The sequence below is a fragment of the Lithobates pipiens genome, unplaced genomic scaffold, assembly GCF_037356315.1.
Source record: "Lithobates pipiens isolate NorthernLeopardFrog02 unplaced genomic scaffold, aLitPip1_a1.2 Scaffold_18, whole genome shotgun sequence".
Taxonomy (NCBI): Eukaryota; Metazoa; Chordata; class Amphibia; order Anura; family Ranidae; genus Lithobates; species Lithobates pipiens.
The window spans coordinates 47,373,165-47,392,309 of NW_027507758.1; positions in this window are offsets into that span (position 1 = coordinate 47,373,165).

Here is a 19,145-nt window from a genome sequence, read left to right on the forward strand (position 1 = left end):
GGTGCTGCGCTAATCACAGGCAGTGAGACATTGCCCGATCTCTACAGCCGCACATCAGGGCAATGTCTCACTGCCTGTGATTAGCGCAGCGCTGCGCCGACTTCCTGGCGGGCTCTGCACGTGTACCATGCAAACACGCCTGAGCTCATCCCTATTGGCTACTGGCCTCTTTATAGTCCCGTCGTACGTGTTATACGCATTCTGAACCATCGGATTTTCCGACAACTTTGTGCGACCATGTGTATGCAAGACAGGTTTGAACCAACATCCGTCGAAAAAAAAACAATGGATTTTGTTGTCGGAATGTCCGACCGTCTGTATGGGGCATTAGGGGTAGATTTGAAATGAGTGGAAGCTCCGCTGATTTTATCATACAATCATGTGCAACCTAAAATGTTTTTTTACTCTCCTTGCATGTCCCCCTCGGATCTACTACTTACCGACATCCTTTTGGTCTAAAAATCCTGAGATTATAGCTGCCCCACCTCTCCAGTACCTTCTCAGCCCAGGCATGTACTGGCCACCGGGACTACCGGGAGTTTCCCCGTGGGCCGATGGCTCAGTGGGCCACTCTGATGTAAGGGGGCTGCTGATGGGACACTCTGATGTAAGGAGGTGCTGATGGGACACTCTGATGTAAGGGAGCTGGTGATGGGACACTCTGATGTAAGGAGGTGCTGATGGGACACTCTGATGTAAGGGGGTGCTGATGGGACACTCTGATGTAAGGGGGTGCTGATGGGACACTCCGATGTAAGAAGGTGCTGATGGGACACTCTGATGTAAGAAGGTGCTGATGGGACACTCTGATGTAAGGAGGTGCTGATGGGACACTCTGATGTAAGGGGGTACTGATGGGACACTCTGATGTAAGGGGGCTGCTGATGGGACACTCTGATGTAAGGGGGCGCTGATGGGACACTCTGATGTAAGGGGTGCTGATGGGACACTCTGATGTAAGGGGTGCTGATGGGACACTCTGATGTAAGGGGGTACTGATGGGACACTCTGATGTAAGGGGGTACTGATGGGACACTCTGATGTAAGGGGGTGCTGATGGGACACTCTGATGTAAGAAGGTGCTGATGGGACACTCTGATGTAAGGGGGTGCTGATGGGACACTCTGATGTAAGGGGGTGCTGATGGGACACTCTGATGTAAGGGGGCTGCTGATGGGACACTCTGATGTAAGGAGGTGCTGATGGGACACTCTGATGTAAGGGAGCTGGTGATGGGACACTCTGATGTAAGGAGGTGCTGATGGGACACTCTGATGTAAGGGGGTGCTGATGGGACACTCTGATGTAAGGGGGTGCTGATGGGACACTCTGATGTAAGAAGGTGCTGATGGGACACTCTGATGTAAGAAGGTGCTGATGGGACACTCTGATGTAAGGAGGTGCTGATGGGACACTCTGATGTAAGGGGGTACTGATGGGACACTCTGATGTAAGGGGGCTGCTGATGGGACACTCTGATGTAAGGGGGCGCTGATGGGACACTCTGATGTAAGGGGTGCTGATGGGACACTCTGATGTAAGGGGTGCTGATGGGACACTCTGATGTAAGGGGGTACTGATGGGACACTCTGATGTAAGGGGGTACTGATGGGACACTCTGATGTAAGGGGTGCTGATGGGACACTCTGATGTAAGGGGTGCTGATGGGACACTCTGATGTAAGGGGGTACTGACGGGACACTCTGATGTAAGGGGGTGCTGATGGGACACTCTGATGTAAGGGGTGCTGATGGGACACTCTGATGTAAGGGGTGCTGATGGGACACTCTGATGTAAGGGGTGCTGATGGGACACTCTGTTGTAAGGGGTGCTGATGGGACACTCTGTTGTAAGGGGGTACTGATGGGACACTCTGATGTAAGGGGTGCTGATGGGACACTCTGTTGTAAGGGGGTACTGATGGGACACTCTGATGTAAGGGGTGCTGATGGGACACTCTGATGTAAGGGGTGCTGATGGGACACTCTGATGTAAGGGGTGCTGATCGGACACTCTGATGTAAGGGGTGCTGATGGGACACTCTGTTGTAAGGGGGCTGGTGATGGGAAACTCTGATGTAAGGTGGTGCTGATGGGACACTCAAAATGTAAGTGGGCCGGTCTGGATGAAGTCCAGGGCCAAATTTCTGTCCCAGTCCAGCCCTGTCTCAGCCAATAGAAACATGTCTGTGTATACCATGTGATTGTATACTGTGTGTGTGTGTGTATACTGTGTGGCCCCATAATCTCTGATTACCTGGGGGCCCCATAATCTCCTATTGCCTGGGGGCCCCATGAGTTGTCAGTCCGCCCCTGATTTGACTTTTCGTAAATAACCCCCTAAGAGTCAGACATCAGCAGGAGTACCATTGATTTGTCACTGCTGATCACTCTACAGTACAGCAAGAACATAGAAAGTAAAAACAATTATTTTATTGTTTTAAAGTGTTCTACAATGCGGCGTGCTAACTTCATGTGTGACAAAATCGCTTGAATTTCGGAAGCAATTTGCAACCCAAGACATGTCAAAGCTCTCGAAATTATTTACTGCAAAAAAAAAAAAAGAAAGAAAAGTTGGTTGTTTTCATTTGCAGCTACTTCCTTCAGTGTGAATGGCAGATTCCTTCAACGTGTCAAGTTTCACATCACCATAGGAACAAACTGGGAGGCAGTTTCATTAATCATTTAGAGCAGAAGAAGTCTAGGTCAGTCTGATTGCAGCATATAGGGTATCATCCTAGCGCCACATGGGACTCAGTTGATTTGAATTAAAAAAGATTAAGCTGCCCCTACGACGCCCAGAATCATCAGTTTAACTTCTCAAATATCAGTGGCCTCTGGAGCCACTTGGATTAGGAGACTGAAGCTATGCATTTATTTTTCAGGACTCAGTGAAACTCTATATGAGTGCAGGTGTCTAAGGGGAGAAAAGGACAAAGATCGCATATAGCTTTCCTATACTTGTTGCTGTTCTTTTCAAACTGGAAACAATAACTCAGTTTTATTTCGAAAGTGACAGTCACTTCACTTTTTCTTTTTTTCTTTTTTTTCCTTGATAATGGATACATTTACTTCCATGCAGGATATCAGAGAAGAGTGGGCACAACCCAAACTGACCATGAAGATTAAAGTTTCTTTACATGGGTCAGTTACTGCAGCAAATCAGACTAGTCAATTCTCAAATATTAAAGGATAAATTCACCTTTGGGAACTTGTTACATGTTCCACGGTCCACCCCAGTTTTTAGGGTAACATGTTCCCACTGCTGCAGCCCCTCCCCAATCTGCCGCCTCTAGTGACAGTTAACCAGGGATTTTCTCTCCCAACTCGCTGTCACAGTTAAACTGCTTCAGCCCTGGAAGATTTTACCCCCTTCCTGACCAGAGCACTTTTTTTCGATATGGTACTGCTTTAACTGACAATTGCGCGGCCGTGCGATGTTGCACCCACACAAAATTTACATCCTTTTTCCCCCTCAAATAGAGCTTTCTTTTGGTGGTATTTGATCACCTCTGCAGTTTTTATTTTTTGCGCTATAAACAGAAAAAAGAGCAACAATTTTGAAAAAAAAGCATTATTTTTTACTTTTTGCTATAATAAATATCACTAAAATATATATACATTTTTTTTTTTCCTCAGTTTAGGCCGATATGTATTCTTCTACATATTTCTGGTAAAAAAATCGCAATAAGCGTATATTGATTGGTTTGCGCAAAAGCGTCTAGGGGATAGTTTTGTGGCATTTTTATTATCTATTTTCTTTTATTAGTAATGGTGGCGATCAGCGATTTTTATCGTGACTGCGACATTATGGCAGACACATCGGACACTTTTGACACTATTTTGGGACCATTGGAATTTATACATCAATCAGTGCTATAAAAATGCACCAATTACTGACAATAATAAATGACACTGGCAGGGAAGGGGTTAACCACTAGGGGGTGATCAAGGGGTTAGGTATGTCCTAGGGAATGATTCTAGCTGTAGGGGGGGTGGGCTTCAACTCACATGACACTGATCACTGCTCCCAATGACAGGGAGCAGTGATCTCTGTCTTGTTACGGCAGAACGGGGAAATGCCTTGTTTACATCTCCCCATTCTACGGCTCCGTGACACGATTGCTGGGATACCGGTGGACATCGAGTCCGCCGCTCCCGTGGGCATGGTCACGCTGTATGCGGCAGGCATGCATGCTAGCCCTGCCAATTAAAGGGGATGTACAGGTATGTCCATTTGCTCACCGCTGCCACTGGGCCGACGTATATCGGTGTGCATCGGTCGGCAAGTGGTTAAAAAAACAAACATCAATTCACAGACTTCTGTATATGGAAAAACTACCTTTGCGGCTGACAGTTTGTAGTTTTCAAAGAACTGGTAAACAGTTTTTCATGGCCTATGTTTATCAATTTAATGTAAACCCTTCCACAACGTGGCACCAGCTACATCAGTGATCATCAACCCTATCCTCAAGGCCCACTAACAGGCCAGGTTTTATGTATTACCTTGGGGAGATGCAGACTAGAATGCAATCTCTGAGCAGCAAATAATTTCACCTGTGATGTATTTCTGTTATCTTGCAAACCTGGCCTGTTAATGGGCCCTGAGGACAGGGTGGATGACCACTGAGCTACATCACTAACCTAGTCTCAAAATACCAATCAAATCATTCCCTTCCTTCCTCCCAAGACCTCCTGCTCTCTAGCTCCCTCATCCCCTCCTCTAATGCTCACCTCCATCCTTTGGAATTCCCTACCCCTATCTGTCCGCCTAGCTCCAACTCCAGGCCCGGGACAGGGGGTGGGCAGGAGGGGCGGCTGCCCTGAGCACTGTGGTATCATGCAAGGTGGGAGGGTGCCACAAGGAGATTGGGGGGGGGTTGGTGTTGGAAGTGGGAATTTGGGGAAGGGGGCTGTAGAGGGTAAGTATTGTTCTAGGAGGGGAAATTTGGGAGGGGGAGTGCTAAGAGTGGTGATTTAGGGGGATTTGTGTTGGGAGGGGGTTAGGGGAAAGAAGATTTGTGCTTGGAGTGGGTATCTGGGAGGAATTTGTGCTGAGAGGGGGATTTGAAGTGGGGGAAGGGGGAAGATGTTTACTAGCAGGAGAAATTTTAGGGGTAGAGGATTTGTGCTTGGAGGATTTAATTTTTTTGAAGGGGGGGGAGTAAGCATGCAGACGGTGGTCAGTTTTTTTGTGGGGGGATTTTTGCTGACACATAATGCTCATACATCTTGGGGGGGAGTGCGCAGTTAGTTATGTTTTCCCTGGGGGACCTTGTCCCGACACTGTCCAGCTCTATCCACTTTTAGGCGATCCCTGGAAACTTTTCTCTTCAGAGAAGCCTATCCTGCCTCCAACTAACTGTTCTCTTATTTTCTCCATTACCTCCTCCCCCATAGATATTACCTATTGTATCACTTGACCCTCCCTTCTAGATTGTAAGCTCTAATGAGTAAGGCCCTCTGATTCCTCCTGTATTGAATTGTATTGTAACTGTACTGTCTGATGGCGGGACTATAAAAAAGCCATTAGCCAACAGCTTTCGTCTCGTAATTTATTCTCAGCATTGCCTGGCACTTTGTGCGTCGGAATTGTCTACACACGATCGAATATTTTGTGGTCGGAAAAATCTAGATCCAGATCTCAAACTGTGTCGGAAATTCTGAAAAAGTCCTATGGAGCGCACGCATGATCAGAATTTCCGAAACAGAATCCGATCGCACATTTTCCGTCGGAAAGTTAGACCGCGTGTACAGGGCATTAGAGACAAACCTTAATGTAAACCTGATGTATATTGTTTATTTACTTTAAGTTGTCATTGGGTACATTACATTAACCACTTTTCGCCCCCCAAAAGACGGCTACAGCATGGGCTTACTTTGTCGGGAGGGCCCACTATGTGATTGCTGAGTCCTTTTGGACTCTGCTAATCACAGATCAGGGTAAAGGGCCTCATCAGTGTCCATCAGTGCCACCTATCAGTGCCCATCAGTGCTGCCTCATCAGCGTACATCAGTGAAGGAGAAAAATTACCTGTTTCCAAAATGTTATAACAAACTAGGAAAAATGTTTAATTTTTTTTTTCAAATTTCTGGCCTTTGTTTGTTTAGCAAAAAATAAAAAACCCAGTGGTGATTATGTACCACCAAAAGAAAGCTCTATTTGTGTGGGAAAATTTCATACGGGTACAGTGCAGCAATTGTCATTCAAAGTGTGACAGGACTGAAAGCTGAACATTGGTCTGGGCAGGAAGGGGGTGAAAGTGCCCAGTAGGCAAGTGGTTAATACAGGTTTTTTTCTATATAGAGTATTTAATGTAGCGTTTTCGCTTTTTTGAGTTGACTCATTTTTTTTTTTCTTTGGTAAACATTTTAAGAAAGCTTCATTGTAATTTTCAAATCAATATTATTTTGATCGGTTGTTGCTGGGCCCGTAGGACGGTGCCAGCTCTGCCTACTTTGTAACCCTGTTCTGCCCAAGTTTCATAAGTGTCCAACTCCAAACAACTTTATAAGACAGTGGTGTTCTTCTATATTCAACGTTATGCCACCCCATATTTTTCTGAATCAATCTCCTCCTTATGCCTCAAACAGATGATCCAATCAATCCTTCACCTACAGTTGAAGATGTATGGTCACCCATATAGATGGACCTCTAAATCATAGGAGGTCTTACCCAACGCAGATCTTTTTCCCAACATGGTGTCACATAGATCCTAATCCTTACAAGTATCTCATATCCAGGACCAGATTCCATAAACGTTATCTTCAAAAAACAAGAACAGAAACATAGTGCTCACAGTTTAGATTTTATTAAAAAACTCAGATTAAAAACACTTATATGAATAAAACAATACTAAGTACTTGTAAATCCCCTGCATAATAATCAATCTTATCCGCACAGGGGCAGAGGCTCCTGACGAAGTCTAGTCGAGATGTAATTCATTAGGTGGAGAATTCCCTGGTGACGTCATCACGCTGGAGCTGATACACAGTCACTACTGAGAGAGGAGTGCTGAGAAGTGAGCAGGTGAGTGTAGTTGATTAACGAGTACAGGATTTACAAGCACTTAGCATTGCCTAATTTATGTAAGTGTTTTTTTTATCAAAACGGAGAGCACTATGTTTCTTTTCTGGAATAATGTTTATGGAATCTGTTTCCAGATATGAGATATTTGGAAGGATTGAGATCTGTGTGATGCCACATTGTGAGAAAGATCAGAGCTGTGTACGCTTCCTATAATATAGAGGTCACAGGCTCCCTTAGGTCCTATTCACACCTGGTGATGTGTCTCTTGTTTTAACATGTTTTTTTCCACATTTGAATGGGCTTCCCTATGTGTGACAAACACAAGTACCCTTTTTCGACACTGAGCCAAGCACGTATTATGTCCCATGGTTTGCTGCATTTTGCGTTCTGCAAACGTGAGTAGCAGTCCCATGGTTTGTTGCCCATTTGGGGTGCCATTAAGAAATAATGGCACCGCAAGGATGTTGCGCATTTTGCCACATTGTTTGCGTGCTTCCTAAAACGTGGGCAGAAACAGAATGCCTGGGTGTGAATGCAGCCTTACACACAGCTGCAGGATCACATGACCATACAGGAGCAGATTGAAAATAGGTAAGTATACAGACCTTTTTGTATAGATTAGTAAAGATAGGTAGGCGCAGGGGCAAGCAAAGGCTATGATTGGTTGGAGGGGGGGGGGGGGGGGGTGTGACTAAACAGACTACCCAATACAGGCATGCTGTGCGTTTGCATAGTGTCCTGTACTTCTGAATAACCGGACTAAGCGTGAAAACAGACCATGCAAGAACGGATTGGCTTCTGTGCTTTGTGTGGTCTTTTTAGAACAGTGGTTCTTGACTTTCTTGAGTCATGGACCCCTTTAAGAAGCTGATGAAAGCTATGGAACCCCATGATGATACAAATTGAATCAAAGCGGTCGGCAGTATTAGCAGTGGCTGGGTGCGTTTTCTTTCATTTATTTAATTAAGAAACCATTGATTGGGACGGAGAGGGGGGCTGTATAGTGGATGTAAATGTTATTTGTTACCTCACCCTACTGGGACACCGGAAACCCATCCATGGAATGCATAGGGGTCTGTGGACCCCAGGTTAAGAACCCCTGGTTTAGAACAATTATGAAAGGTGGACCAACAAGATACTTCCAATGGACATACACATATAAAAACATAAATATTTAGGATAACATACACTTTGAGGTGGAAAGGGTTGCTGGTTCCTGATGGAACTAAACCTTTCTGTAACAAAAAATGTAGCGCTACTCCCAAAGAAACCGCTGTACATTTAACAGTTTTTTTCCAAAAACAGTGCAAAAGCAGCCAGACACATAATAACAGTCCATTCACTCACGCTCATTGAACAGTCTAGGGCAGTGGTCATCAACCCTGTCCTCAGGGCCCGCTAACAGGCCAGGTTTGCAAGATAACGGAAATACATCACATGTGATATAATTTGCTGCTCAGTGATTGCAGTATTCTAGTCTGCATCTCCCCAATGTAATACATAAAACCTGGCCTGTTAGTGGGCCCTGAGGACAAGGTTGATGCCACTGGTCTAGGGTCTTGTCTTTTTGTATTTTATTGCTTGTAGAAAGTTTCTACAATAATAATAATAATAATGTGGGGTGCTGTGGGATACTCCAAACGCTTGAGCACAAGTCTGCAGTGGACAACTCTTTCTCCCTCTCTAAACAGCAGCAGCACAATCTTTTACTCACAGCTGGGAACCATGATATAGGTTCACAGCTGGGGACCATGAAGTAGCTTTAGCATAGGTACAGTTAGACTGGTTAATGGCTGGGGCTCATGAAGTAGCTTTAACACAGATACTATTTGACTGGCTCACGGCTGGGACCGAGAAGGAGGTTTAGCACAGGTACAGTTAGACTGGCTCACAGCTGGGAACCATGAAGTAGCTTTAGCACAGGTACAGTTAGACTGGCTCACAGCTTGGGACCATGAAGTAGCTATAGCACAGGTACAGTTAGACTGGTTAGTGGCTGGGGACCATGAAGTGGCTTTAGCACAGGTATAGTTAGACTGGCTCACAGCTGGGGCCCATGAAGTAGCTTTAGCACAGGTACAGTTAGACTGGCTTACAGCTTGGGACCATGAAGTAGCTATAGCACAAGTACAGTTAGACTGGTTAACGGCTGCGGACCATGAAGTGGCTTTAGCACAGGTACAGTTAGACTGGCTCACAGCTTGGGACCATGAAGTAGCTATAGCACAGGTACAGTTAGACTGGTTAATGGCTGGGGACCATGAAGTGGCTTTAGCACAGGTATAGTTAGACTGGCTCACAGCTGGGGCCCATGAAGTAGCTTTAGCACAGGTACAGTTAGACTGGCTTACAGCTTGGGACCATAAAGTAGCTATAGCACAGGTACAGTTAGACTGGTTAACGGCTGGGGACCATCATGAAGTGGCTTTAGCACAGGTACAGTTAGACTGGCTCACAGAGACAGCAGGCTCTACATACAAAATCCTGAAACAAGCTTGTTGAAAAGAAACCCAGAATCCAGCTCCGCTCAATATACAGGCTGGTCATTTGAATTCTATCCTCCCTAAGTTCTAGAAACATCTTCTAAAGGCAGAGGGATGCAATCAAACTCCCAGACTGTGAAGCCCCGAACAGACCAGAACAAACGATTACTGCTCCTCTGGTTACAGCAGGAGCCAAAAACTAAATTTGCCTAGCAGCCTAACTAGGAGGGCGCTATAATAAAAATACAGTTTTGGTAGTTGGCTTTTACAGGTGAGCCCAACAGATGAAAAAGTTGCTATATAAACTATGCTGGAAAAAATGTAATTGTAGGACACATGGCAAGCATTATGAAACAGTATGCCAACTGCGGCATGGGAAATGTAATAGATCTGCTCACATGTAACCTTAATAATGTTCAGTATGCGGGCTGCGCTTACAACTGTCACTATTTGACAGGATTTTAGAACAACTTAAAGAGGAATCTTTTAATCCATCAAATGTAACCACTTTCTTACCTGTCATGATGGTAACATGTAATATCTCCCTTTAGGCAAGAACAAAAAATTAATCCTTTTCTTAGAGGAGGGGATTGCAGAAAGCGTCTTCTGAACCAGATAATGTTCTGGATCCAAGGACTTTGGTCTTCTCTCCTTTTTAACTATTTCCACGCACTGTATATTTCTGTTTCTTTATTGGTAATATGTAATAGTTTTTGTTTCCACGTGGTATATTGAGGGTCTTTCATTACATTTTCATTTTCTTCTGTGTGGATAAAGTTTTAAAGAGAGAGCAGAAAGGTTTTTAACAAGCACGATTGCTCTTTATTAGCACACGTAAGTGGTACATAGATAACAGCTATTCAAACAGTTAAACAGATCAAAAGGGAAGACAATCCATTAATAAGGCATACAAGTACTCACAAAAAAAAAGAAAAAAACAATATGGGGGAAGATCCATACATTTCAGTCCTTCAGATAGTCAGCAGTGAATACAGTTAGAAATACACATACTGTACACAACCAATATCAACACTCCAGCAGAATGTTTTTTGAATATGCTTTCATTTTCTTTTTATGTTCAGCATTACAAAATATACCGTATTTATCGGCGTATATCAAGCGCCGGCATAAAACACGCACCCCAATTTAAGAGGGAAGTTTTTTTTTTTTAAATAAACCCCTTTGAAGAAAAATAATGGTCAGTGAGCATCAATGCAGCCTAATCCGTGCCCATCTGAAGCTTCAATGCAGCCTGATCTGTGCCCATATGCAGCTTCCGTGCAGCCTGATCTGTGCCCATATGCAGCTTCCGTGCAGCCTGATCTGTGCCCATCTACAGCTTCAGTGCAGCCTGATCTGTGCCCATCTGCAGCCTTTTCTGTGTCCATCTGCAGCCTGATCTGTGCCCATCTGCAGCCTGATCTGTGCCCATCTGCAGCCTGATTTGTGCCCATCTGCAGCCTGTTCTGTGCCCATCTGCAGCCTGATCTGTGCCCATCTGCAGCCTGTTCTGTGCCAATCTGCAGCCTGTTCTGTGACCATCTGCATCCTGTTATGTGCCCATCTGCAGCCTGATCTGTGCCCATCTCCCCCATCAATGCAGCTCACCATCTCTCATAGGAAATCACCGAGCCGCCATCTGTTTACTCAGCTCTCAGTCGGCAGTCACATACACAGTACCGCCTCCACCATCGGCATTGGACCAGCTCCTGTGATAGACAGAACACTGGTCCAATGTGGGTGGTGGAGGCGGGACTGTGTGTGTGACATGCGAGCTGAGTTAGAGCCGAGTGAGAGCCGAGCGAAGAGCTGATTGGAGAGGAGATGACGGCTCGGTGAATTCCAGCGACACTCGTCCCCCTCCTTCCTCTCCGAGGTACGCTGTCGGCGTATAACATGCACTAGCGATTTTCCCCCTATTTTCAGGGGGAAAAGTTGCATGTTATACACCGATAAATATGGTAATTACATTTTTTTTTTTATCAGCAGAGCTTCCACTCATTTCAGATCTATCCCTTAGATTTAGAGCTGTGCTTCCAAGTGCACTTTCAGTACAAAGTGGATTTGCCTTTTGTAAATAACCCCCATTGTCATAGTCAAGGAGGTTATTGTTGCACATCAGGAACTAAAAAGAATGAGGATATATTCCACTCCAGATGTAAGCTGATGTGGGTGCAGAATGCTACCTTCTGTTGTACAATTTATTTTTCCTGCAGTAGGAGGTGTAAGTGCCCAGGTAGTGTTGCAATAGCCAGGCTCCCACCATTAGCACAATTTTGCCACACAATATTTTGCCTCGTCTCATTCTTTTACTTAGGGTGGCCAAGTGTTCCCCAAAGTCTTTTGCAATCCTAGCAACAACCCTGGTTGGCTGGAGTGGCACTGATTGCATGTACCCATCCACATGAACAGGAACAGTTACATCTCATCAGCACCTCTGATCAAACCCTGAACACAGATATTTGGAGTCCGGTTAGTGTGCATACACACTGGGTGCTGCAAAGCATTTAGCGTGTACGTGTCCAAAGCCGAGAATTGCAACTCATGAAGGTCTATGGCATTTACAGATCTGGCTGCAATATCACATAGGCAAAATGTGAATGAAGCTTATGTATTATTTTTCTTGAGGAAGGGGTTCTAACTTATGATCATGCCCACTGCATTTAGAAAAATGCCCCTGCCCTAAAGTAAACCCAGGCTAAATACCACATTCTCTTGGGTGGTAAACTAAAGTACACGAGATGTAAACAGGCAAAACAAGAAGTGGACAAGAAGATACCCACGCACTATGATGCAAGTAAAATTTTTAAGCACTGTTAGGAGGAACTGGCCTTTTAAAGGCATTTTTGTCTGCTTAGGCATATCAGTAAGTATGCGCATGGGCATTTGCACACACTCATGAACGCACAGCAACGTCTGGCCAGAGCACATGCAGTACAAGTTCAAATCATGAGACCATATTCCAGCCCATGTTCCAAGTTTCAAGATCCAACAAAGTTCTCCTTGGTTAAAGGTTTCTGTTCATTTGAAGAGAAATGGAAGAAAGAAGAGATCAGGCGACTCTCTCATTACTATGGAGGATATCTTGATGTGCTTTACAAGTAGGGTTGTGATTGAGCTGCCATTTATTTAAGTAAGAAACAATATGGTGGTTCATTTGAAATCTTAATAATATAAAATGTTTTGGAGGCCAATTGTACACAGCTAATATTTATGGTTGGTAAACTATCCCAATTTATGTCCTCTTACAATATGTATGACAAAGGGAAAATAATGGTTTTACTGTTCCCTACTGGAGTGTCCATAACATACAATATAAAAAAAACGGAAAATCCAGCTGTGAGAGACACATGAGGAGATGGAGACACAAGCAACTGGGGGGAATCTTGACTCTGGAAGATATATAAAGTATTTGGGTAACTCAGTGGTGCTCGCCCAATGCTAAAATGGATTTCGATTTGCCCGGGTTTTTAAATGTGTTTTTACTCTTTCTATAAGACAATTTAACAAGTCTTTTTCCTTTTGTATTTATTGTATAACTTTCCCTTATATAAAAAAACAAAGTGTACTTTTCTCTTTTTTTTTTTTTTTCTTTTAAATGAAGGTAAAGTCATCTGCTCGGTATTTACATTGGAATCAATAGCACGTGTTTACAGCCAGCATGCGGTATGTGTGTTGGTCTGCTTTTGCCATTGCATGTTTATATGAAAAATCCATCTCATGATTTAGATATCTTGAGGGACTTTATAAAAAGGGACTGCACCGCGTTTGTGTTCCGCTATCATATTTTATGTGGGCATATCACTGAAACAACAGCTGCTCCTCAAAACATTCTGTGCTGCGCAGTATATCTTTCAGTACAATCTGCTGCAGCCTTATTACCAGCTGTATAGAATATATTTTCTGCTGATCACATGACCCCTACGGATTCAACTTAAAACAAGGTTCACTTTAAAATTCATGTAACATCTATTCATAGCTACATTTCTGACACAATGGGGTTGATTTACTAAAAATGGAGAGCACAAAATCTGGTGAAGCTGTACATGGTAGCCAATCAGCCTCTAACATGAGCTTGTTCAATTAAGCTTTGACAAAGAAATCTGGAAGCTGATTGGTTTCTTTGCAGAGGTGCACCAGATTGTTTTAGTAAATCAACCCCTATACCTGACTTGCCCTGGATAGTCTAGCCTTTCAATATTTTATTTATTTATTATTATTAATATTATTTAATATTATTATTATTATTATTATAATATAGGATTTATATAGCGCCAACAGTTTGTGCAGTGATTTAAAAAATGAAGGCAGACATTACAATTGCAATACAATTTGGTACAGGAGGAATCAGAAGGCCCTGCTCGTTAGAGCTTACAATCTAAGAGGGAGGCTTAAGTGATACAAAAGGTAATAGCTGTGGGGGATGAGTTGATGGAGAAAGCAAAAAATGTATGTGTATAAGTTAGAAGCAGGATTAGGCTTCTTTAAAGAGATAGGGTTTCAGGGCTTGTCTAAAGATGGATAGATTAGGAGATAGTTGGACAGATTGGGGTAGGGAGTTCCAAAGAATGGGAGAAGCTTGGGAGATGTAGTGATGTAGCTGGGGGACTGAGTTATGGATGGCTTTTGTAAGTTGTTGTTAGTTCTTTGACTTTTATTCATTTAGTGAGCGGAAGCCAGTGGAGGGATTGGCAGAGAGGGGTGAACACTGAAAGGTTGGTAAGGTGGTTGAGTCTGGTGGCAGTATTTATGATGGACTGAAGGGGGGATAGTCTATGTAAAGGTAATCCAATTAGGAGGGAGTTGCAGCAGTCGAGGTGACAGATAACCAGGGAGTGAATTAGAAGGTTAATGGTGTCAATGGTTAAAGAGGGGCCTATTCTGGAGATGTTGCAGAGGTTGAGGCAGCATGATTTGGACATTGGATATAGGCCTGAAAGCACAGTTCAGAGTCCAGGGTTACCCCTAGCACATGTGTGGACTGAATTCTGCTATTGATCTTGACAGAGAAGTCATGGGCAGGGGCACATGGGGGAGAAATTAGTATGACCTTGGTTTTGAATAGATTCAGTTTAAGCAAGTGGTGTGACATCCAGTCAGATATGTGTGTTAGTAAATCAGTGACGTGTGAGAAAACTGATGGGGTGAGCTTAGGGGTAGAGAGATAGATTTGGGTGTCATTGGCATAGAAATTGTATTTTGAAGCTTTAATTAATATTTATTGGTTTTATTTGTCGTGTTACTTTTAATCAAAATGTATGTATGCACCCCTAACCTTCAGACACCCATCTAGAGGTTTAAAATAAATGGCCAAAAAAAATTGTCCTTGCAGCCTCTAAATACCAACTGTGGGGTATTGTTTCAGGGCATGCAAGCTGGTATACCCATGGCAAGCTGGTATACCCTCCAACTATGGCCCTACAAGCCACCTATGGTGCTGTGCTGGCTATATAGGGGAAGGAGAACACATTTGTGTTTGTTTATTTAAACAGCAACTTTTTTGTTTCAATGCATTTATTCATTTTAATTAAAATGGTTGTAAAAACATAAATTTTTGTAGTCTCAATCATCACACAATGCAATACCCAGAATTTGGAAACCTAATGGTTCCTTCACTCTGAATCCCTAAGTATTACTACAGAAGTATAATTCATATTACAGTTAAACCTTGGATTGCGAGCTTAATTCGTTCCAGAAACATGTTTGTAATCCAAAGCACTTGTATATCAAAGCGAATTTCCCCATAAGAAATAATGGAAACTTAAATGATTCCTTCCAAAACCACTTATTCCTAGGTTCTTCAGTTTATAGTCCATATAAAAAGATTATAGCAATGTGATAGGTTGTGTAACCATAAAATGTCCATCCACAAATGGAAGCCTCCACAAGGGGATTAGAAGCAAAATCCAGCAGGAGCTCCAGAGTATAAAAAAGAAGAGAGGCGTCTCTAACACCCCTTTCACACTGGTGCGGGAGGTGTGTCGGCGGTAAAGTGCCGCTATTTTTAGCGGCGCTTTACCGTCGGATTTGCACCGCTATTCGGCCACTAGAGGGGCGGTTTTATCCTCCGCTAGCAGCCGAGAAAGGGTTAAAAACCACCGCAAAGAGCCTCTGCAGAGGCGATTTGCCGGCGGTATAGCCACGCTGCCCCATTGATTTCGATGGGCAGGAGTGGTGGAGGAGCGGTATACACACCGCTCCTTCACCGCTCCAAAAATGCTGCTAGCAGGACTTTTTTTACCGTCCTGCTAGCGCACCGATCCAGTGTGAAAGCCCTGGGGGCTTTCACATTGTTGACAAAGCAGCGGCTGTTTCAGGGCAGTTTGCAGGAACTATTTTTAGTGCTGTAGCACCTGCAAAGCACCCCAGTGTGAAAGGGGTCTAAGTGTAGCAATATGTTGCTAAATGTTGTACCTTCATTAGATGTAACCATATTGCTACACTTAGAGGCGCCTCTCTTCTTGTACTCAGTTGTGACATGGTGCTACTTTTATATCAGGACATTGCTTAAATATCAAGTCAAAAATAAAAAAAAATAAAAATTGCTTGTCTTTCAAAACGCTCTCAATCCAAGTTACTCTCAAACCAAGGTTTTACTGTATTCTGCCCTTTTTATTACCCCTCTATACCAAGTCTATATTCAAATTATTGATGAGTTCTTTACAAACCTTCCGATCCTTTCCATAATCACAGGCTTATAGGGAAAGTATGGAATTGAAAATAGCAACAGAGAATTTCCTACTTGCTCTCCAGCAGTCAAAAGCTTCTGGAGCCCGAGGTCCAGATATCTTTACTGCATTATATTGTTGATATGCTTATATAGATCTGACTATGATTGTCTGGCAGTGTTTTCCTTTCGGATGATCTTTCTGCTGCATTTAAAACGAGGCTTGGTTTCACCAAGTTTCAGTTTCCTCTTATTTCACGCCGCAGAAGACATCATATATGATGAAACGCATAAAGGGAAGCCATCGCACATGACGTCATCACACGCCTTCGAACCTGGAAGTGGCTGGTTCCAATCCCGAGACCGACTTGTTGGGTTGATGAGCTTTTCTGTGATTTACTTTGTGAGTATTTTGGCAATTTTTAATAAACATTTCTGGAGATGGTTTTATACTATGGAGAATCCTTCCCCTCTTTTACATGCTTTTTTTTGGAATTGAGGCAGATATTCTTTAATGTCCTGTGTGGGGTGCTATAAGATACTATGGAGGATTTCAGCAATATGAAGAGTCAATACAATTTGGTAAGTGTACTCATTTTATACTTTGGCGAAGGTTCTCTGTGGAGTCATTGCTTGAAGCGCACATGTATGTCAATTTGGAGTTTGAAGATCTTTTCACTTTGGCATTATCCTCATTTGTAATGTTGTAATGAACTATTTTGGGACTTTTAACTATTTATTGTGTATTTATCACTGTAGGAGTGCGGCACGTTTAACTACTTTTTTATGTGTCAGTTAATATCTATTTGGTGTGCTAGCAGCTACAATTTTGGGTGTACCGCTGAGCGTAATTTCTTATTTTCTTTCTATTATACTACAAAAAAATTGATATGCTAGTGTCACACCTGGCTTAACATCTTAATGTACTCTGACAGAGAACCCTTCCAGATTCAGACTTCAACAGGGCCTACACTTGCATTATCCTCATGCCCAATAAAAATGTAAGTAATGTCACCAATTACAGACTAATTTCAATAATCAACTGTGATTAAAAAGTGTTCCAAATATTTTTGATATTCCGCTCAATGGATTTCTGGAACAATATAACTCTATAGGTCAAGTGAGCTTAAGCATTAATAGATAGGCATCAGACTAAACTGGAAGGGCAATAAATGTTAAAATCAAACGGGGCTGACCGGAGGGATGGGAAAGGAGTACTACTTTCACTAGACCTCCATAAAGCTGTCAATAGCTTGCCATGGCAAAACCTTTTCCACATGCTGATTACATGGAACTTTAGACCCAATTGTATAACTTTGTTGTGTTCCTAATGTTCCACCTCAACAGCTCACATCACAAGGGTAACAAATCTGACCCTATATATATCTACCAGGGCATTAGACAGGAATGTCCATTGTCAGCTCTCCTATTAGCTATTAAAATCTTAGCCATTGCTTCCCTTAACTACTAAATTACCAATTTTTTTAAAAACACTAGGAGAGTTTACAGTAAAATTATATCAGGACATATTCCCTTACTGTTGGCTTTGTGGACCAACCACTGCCAGTTGATAACAGGGGAGGTCTTCTCAGAATTCAGGCTAAAGAAAAATGTAGAATGTTGATATTGAAAAAAAACAGATGGGTTGCTAAGAATTTCTTTATTAAGTGTCTTGTCTCCTGAGATTGGACAGAGTTGTTAATCTTGGGGAATGATCTTACCAAAGAACTTCTGTTTTTTAACCAAAGTAAAAGATGGGATACATAGTTACATAGTTACATAGTTGGTAAGGTTGAATAAGGTTTTCATTTCCCATATCCACGTATATTGTTTTCGCTAAGATTCCATCCAAGAGTCTTTTAAAACTATCCATACTTTTTGCTGACACCACCGATTGTGTAAGGGAGTTCGACATCCGTAACGCCCTGACAGTGAAAAAAACCCTACACAGCTTAAGGTTAAACCGCTTCTCTTCCAATCTCATTGTGTGGCTACTGTCCTCTTACACCCCCTGGGACTGAAAAATTTCCTACTTACATAGGGATTTCCATTAAGATATTTGTGTATCGCTATCATATCTCCTCTCTTCAGGGAGAATAAATGTTGTTCTTGCAGTCTTTCCTCATAATTGAGGTCCTCCAGTCCCCATTTTAATTTAATTGCCCTGCTCTGGACTCTCTCCAGTTTCATCACATCCTTTCTGAGGATTGGTGACCAGAACTGGATGGAATATTCCAGATGCAGCTGAACCAGAGTCTTATAAAGTAGCAGGATTATACTTTTATCTCCTGGAGTAAATTCCCTTTTTAATGCATGCTAATATTCTGCTACCTTTGGTAGCCACAGCTTGACACTGCATGCTATTGCTCAGTCTGTCTTCTACTAGGGCCCCTCGATCCTTCTCCATCCTGGAAAGCCCTAGGGGTTCTCTCTCCAATTAGTAACTTTTATCCCCCAAATGCATTACCTTACATTTTTCAATGTTAAACTTAATTTGCCATGTAATAGCCCACTCCATTAATTTATTCAGGTCCTCTTGTAAAGTTTCTATATCCTGATGTGTTGTTATTGCCCTGAATATTCTTGTGTCATCAGCAAACACTGAGATTGAGCTATTTATCCCATCCTCTATATCATTTATAAAAAAATGTAATAGAATTGATCCCAGGACAGAGCTTTGGGGTACCCCACTAACCACTCTAAACCATTCTGAGTATATGTTATTTATCACAACCCTTTGGACATGACCCCATACATGAGGATGAGGTAATAGTGGCCATTTTTTTTATAGGTGTAATGAGCATGGGAATAATGAGTATAATCTTGCTTGGTGGGGTTGAGTTCCCTCGAAAACAGTGGCCTAGTTTTGGTGGAAGAGCATTCTGGCTAATTTTGTACCCAACTTGAATAGATGTTTAATTAAGTATATGTCTTTGTTAGATTTGTAAAGGAGTATGTTCAAAGCT